Below are 6000 nucleotides of genomic sequence, written 5' to 3' on the forward strand. Positions count from 1 at the left end.
GGAAAAAAAAAAAAAAAGAAATAAAACGAGTTGTCAACAGCTGCATTTTTCTTCATGGCCCCATCAGCTAGGGAGGGAGCCTGGAAAGGTTGAAGGAAGATTTTCTGTGCTTTGCCATGGCTGAGTGCTCGAGGCCCCAAGTCCTGGTTTAGGGAAAGCAGGAGGATGGACTCGTGTCCTATAGACAGCTCCCTTGCATTGGGCAGAGTCTGAGCTTTGCAGTCAGTAAGCTGCAGCAGGAGAGATCCTGGCCAGGCTCACAAACCCTGCAGAGCCCTTTGTAACTTAGAAAAGGGAGATGCTGCTGGGAGAACAAGTTGGCATGGAAACACAAATTGGATTTTTAAAAAAAACTTTTCTCATCCTGTTACATAATAAAGCAAAAAGGCTCAGAGTAGACAAAAATAACCCAGCCGAAGGGCAATAAGAGACCTCCAAGCACTTTCCTTTGTGGAAGCCCCCACTCCCACCCCCAGTTTGCAACTAGACATCCCCAAGCCACTGCAAGGAGAGGTGAACTCTCCCCTCCACCCCAGAGCTCTGGTATTCCCATGTGGAATGAGTGGAGACAGAAAAGCATAAGAAGGTGCTTTTCAAACACTAACGTCTATATTCCAATCTAGAGTGTTGTTTTTGTCCTGCAAGACCCTTGCTAAGGGGGCTAGGAAACTTGTCTTTCCCTATGATTTTTGGGTCATACCTGGTGATATTCAGGAGTTACTCCTAGCTCTGCATTAAGGAATCACCCCTAGCACTGCTCAGGCGACTATATAGGATGCCGGAGAATTGAACCTTGGTCAGCCACATGCAAAGCAAGAGTCCTGCCCGCTGTATATCTCTCCAGCCGCATCCCTTTGAATATCTAATTTTCAGCAGAATGATCAAGAGCTTTGTCAAAACACAATTCAGGGCCCCTGCTCAGTTTCTGATTTAGCAGGTCTGGAAGAGGGCCTGAAAAATTCTTGCTTCCTTTTTCTTTTTGGGTGTCAGGGATCAAATAAACCCAAGTCTTACCTGTGTAAAGTCTGTGCTTGTAACACTGAACCATATCCCTACCCAAGAGTTTTAATATTTAAAAGTTCCCACAATGGGGGCCAGAGCATTAGCACATCAGGTAGGGCTTTTGCAAGTTCAATCCCTAGCATCCTTTATGTCCCCTGAGCCTGGCTCCAAGAGCCAGGAGTAACCTCTAGGGTCGCTGGATGTGGCCCAAAACAAACAAGCAAACCAAAAAACCAAAATATAGTTCCCATAAGCCATGGATGCTTTGGGTCTAAGGTGATACACAAGAACTGCTGTTTTAAGGTCTCGGAATACAACACAGTGGGAAGGGTGTATATTTTGCATGCAGTTTACATGGGTTCAATTCCAGTACCTCAAATAGTTCCCTGAGCCCCACCAGGAGTGATCCCTGAGCAAAGAGCCAGGAGTAAACCCTGAGCACTTCCGGGTGTGGCCCCCAAAAACAAACAAATTAACCAGAGAGAGGCTGGGGAGAATGCTCAGGGGGTAAGACACACTGCATGCAGCCAACCTTGGTTTGAATCTCCCACACCTCATATGGTTCTTCAAGCATTATCAGATGTGAACTCTGGGATAGAGCCAGAATCAAGGCCTGAACAATACCAGCAGATATGGCTCCCAAACAAAAAACAAGCAGAGATGACTTAGTAAACTATGGGGAATTTTATGTATTTCCATGACTAATGGCATACAAAATTCTCCAAGGTTACATCCTTAAGCAAAATAATCAGTGGGGTACAGGCTTTTCATGCAGAAGCCCATGTTCCAGACCAAACAGTGCATGGTTCCTGAAGCACCATTAGGAGCAACTCTTTTTTTGTGTGTGTGGTTTTTGGGTCACACCCGGCAGTGCTCAGGGGTTACTCCTGGCTCCAGGCTCAGAAATTGCTCCTGGCAGGCACGGGGATATGGGACGCCGGGATTCGAACCGATGACCTTCTGCATGAAAGGCAAACGCCTTACCTCCATGCTGTCTCTCCGGCCCCAAAGAGCAACTCTTAATCACTAAGCTGGTAGTAACTAAAAACGACTAATCAAAAATAGCCTAGAAACTGGAGATAGTACAGTGGAGAGGTTGCTTGCCTTGTATGTGTCCACTGTAGGTTTAAACCCTGGCACCCCATATTGTCCTGAGTGCTCCCAAGAGTGAACCTGAGTGCACCCTAGGAGTAAGGCCTGAGCACTGCTGAATGTTACCCCAAAACATACATAAACCAGAATGAATATATTCACACATATGTGTAATATTAAAGTAGGAGAATTCATATATATAAAAACGTAAGAAATTTGTATATCTGGAAAAAAATTTGTATATCTGTGATGCCAACCCAGATGTGAACCCAGAGCATCACACATGCAAGACAAGTGCTCTCTCCCGAGCTACATCCCTGGCCCTTAAACTAAATTTTCCACATACTGGTTTCCCTGTTTGGTTCCTTACTTTATTAATTTTTTGATTTTTGGCCCACACCAGTGATGTTCAGAAATCATTCCTGACTTGGAAGAATATGTATGGGACGCCGGGGATCAAACTGAGGTCTGTCCTGGGTCAGTTGCATGCAAGGCAAACACCGTACTGCTGTGCTATCGCCCTGGCCCCTGGCTCTTTACTTTGAGATGCCATCATTTTCTCTTTATTTCCATATTTTTTTCCCATGGCTGTGGCCCATGGCTTTCAGGATGCTGCTGAACAGACACATTCGTGGGTTCCTGGCAGTGGGGTGAAGTAGGTAGGAGGCTCCTTTTATCCTTATCAGGTTATTTTAGGATTCATGAATACTCAAGGCTACCTCATTTAGAAAGGCAGCATTTTTTTTAAGGTCTTCTGGGAGCATAGTGTCCTGCAGACCATTTTATTCCTTATATTTTGGAACCAGACCTACCTAGTTAATAACAAAAATGTGTCAGCATTCCACAAATATATTCGTGCCTGTTAGTAAACTCCCTGCAAAAGTACATTTCAGACTATTATGGAGGTTTTCTTATACAGTCTGCTTAAGAGTATCAGTTTAGTCCAGGAATAAAGCAAGCAAAAACCCAGGACGGACCTGGGTTCGATTCCTGGCATCCCATATGGTCCCCCAAGCCTGCCAGGGGCAATTTCTGAGCGCAAAGCCAGGAGTAACCTGAGTGCCGATGGGTGTGGCCCCCAAACCAAAATAAAATAATGATTTCTCTCCAATTCCTTGTAAAAAGCACTATAATGGCTCTGACTTCCTCTCCTGACTCTGCCTTGTCAGATTAAATCCCATGCAGCCAGGCAGATCTGATGGAGATGGGCACTGTGCCTGGTGGTTGGTGAAGTGTTGGGAGTAGGTGACCACTGCCCTCTCCCAACTCACCTCGACCATGACAGGCCCCTTAAATTAAGGTCATGAAAAATGAATCCTGGTCTTGGGGAGCCAGAAGTGAAGAAAAGGTCAAACTGTACATGGTTGAGTCTTCAGAGCAGGAGAAACAGAAGGTAAGAAAAACAACCACCCCTTATATCTTAAGATCTCAAGGAGTATGAACAGGTTAGAAGGCTGTTGGTTTCCAACTTCAGCCTAGCCATCAATTAGGATTCACTCCTTGGATGTTTATCACCTTTTTCTTCCCTCTAGCTTTCCAATAGTTAGACAACACAAAGGATTTACACAGAGACAGATAAGCACCAGAGAACTGGCAAAAAACATAGTTTTTTTTAAATACTCTAGAAGCCCCAGAAGACAGAACAGCAACAGTAAATGGCTCTTATGAAAGAGGGAAAAGACACACACACACACACACACACACACACACACACACACACACACGTACCCATATATCAGGCCCATATTAGCTTCCAATGACCTAGTTTTTTTTTTTTTTTTTTTTTTTTTAGTGCCTAGATAGAGCTGAGAAACAGATATAGGAGACAAAATGGCCTTCTTCATCCAGAAATGAGAGTAACGTGATGAGAAATGTCCCTTGATGTTGGGTGTTGAACCATGTCACCTACAAGCCAGCTTTAGTGAGCATCGGAGTTGGGGCTGGGGTGCTGAAGAGGAAGGGGTGCAGCTCCAGTCTGACAGAGGCTGCATTCTTGGGATGGTTGAGAATATGCGTATGGGACCCAGGGTTGGTGTTTTTGGAGAGATCCCGCTAGTCTCAAGCAAGGAGCGGGTGTGCACGAGGTGAAGTTGCTCTTGCCATTTACTTCTGGGGCAGTGAGGGCGCTCAGGTGTTCTGCTGGGATGAGCATCCTGAGGGGTTATAGCACCATGAGGATGCTCAGCCTTCCGCGGAAGCCGCAGAACCAGGATTCCGTGGTGAGATGACTGATCCCCACAGTGAGGGGCCGGGGGGGGGGGGTAGCGATTGTAAACAGGGTCCCAGACTCCAGCGGAAAGCCGAGGCCTTGATGCTCCCTCCTTAGACAAGAAACACACTTCCTGGAGGGAAGCGAACAGGAGGCAGCAGTCAAATGTGAGGAGAAGGTGGTAGATCCGAGGAACAGAGATGAAAATGTGTGACGTGCCTCCAGAACTGACCTGCTGAGGATTTCGATCACAGTCCCAGTGGTACCCAGGGACCCCTAGAGATAGGATCCCCTTTGGGCTGGGAGGCAGATGGTATGGAGGAAGGGTTTCCCTTCCTCTTTTTCTTAAGTAACCAGTGACACTGTGACCCAAGGCACTGGCTGGGCAGCACCGGATAAGAGTTAAGGGCTCAGCCACCTAATGAAGATGGCATGACTAATCTGAGCCTTGTCACAGGACTGGAACAAAGGGTGGGAATCTGAGAGGCCTCAGTCCAGAAAGGTCCCACTTCCTCCTCCTGCACAGCAGGGACTGTAAGGCAGTGATTTCAGCACCATCCTGGGACACACAGATGCTTCCCACCCCAAATTGCATATTTGATCTTCACAGCTCATGGAAATAGCAGCAACAGCAAGAAAAGTCTCCAGCCTCGAGAACCCTATTATCCCTTGGAAGCTACCAGGTGAATACGGAAACCTTTGTAGGGTGCAATTGGACCATCTTTAGGACTTCGAAGTATTCCAATACAGAGTGGAGGGAACTGCCTTTTTGCTACTAATACAAACCAGTTTGTGGTTCCCTAGGAATGTGGGGAGCAAACACTTGGGCACAGACACATCATTGATCTGTGGGACCTGAAATTGCAGCCTAACCTGGGAGCTCGGTATGGATCTGGCTCCACAGGGGTTTCAGAAATGGCAGAAAATAGATTTTCCCAGAAATGGGAAACTCTGGAGTCTACAAACTTCTGTCTGCACCGGCCTAAAATGGCTCTTCCCAAGGTACTGATCATTGAACAAATCAAAGGCTTCTTTCCAGCTGCCTCTTTGGCTTTAGGCTCATTTCTTAGATGAGCCCCAAAGGCTAGGAAATAAGATGGAAACTAACATTCCTTCTAGGCTGTGAACTTAGGGCCCAAGTCCTGTTTTGAAAACTAGGTGACAGTACAGACCTGCTAAGTACCTGCTGAGTGGAGGAATAGAGATGGCCAGACTTGAGTGGAACTTCTGGAAAAGCAGGGGCTTGCCCCAAATGGAGCTCTTGTATTCAGATTGGGACATCTTGTAAGGATGCCCAGACTCATGTATGAAAAGATCCACTTTTAAACAACTAGAGCCCCTCAGAGGGACTAGATTTCAGTAAGCAGAGGTTGTCATCAGACCCAACAGGGCAGGACATTGTGATAGAGGAATGTTTAGTTTCCTGGCTTCCCTCTAGTCCCTGGTGGAGCTCAGAGCTCATTTCTCAAGACAGGGAAATATGCTTGCACATAGGAAGTAGGTAGTAAGCATTCCAGAGGTGTACTTTCTTGAAAGGGAAGTCAAGTTCTTCTTCTCCTACTGCTTCTGAGTCCATGCTTCCTGTCTCAGTAAAGCTCACAGGGTTGGAGAAAGTGGCTGGCAGGGGACTGGCTTCTGCCAATTAGATGCCATGGGGCTCTCCAAAGAAAACCATTTAGAATAGCCAAAGTAGCTCA

This window comes from Suncus etruscus, chromosome 3 (assembly GCF_024139225.1).
Source record: "Suncus etruscus isolate mSunEtr1 chromosome 3, mSunEtr1.pri.cur, whole genome shotgun sequence".
Classification (NCBI taxonomy): domain Eukaryota; kingdom Metazoa; phylum Chordata; class Mammalia; order Eulipotyphla; family Soricidae; genus Suncus; species Suncus etruscus.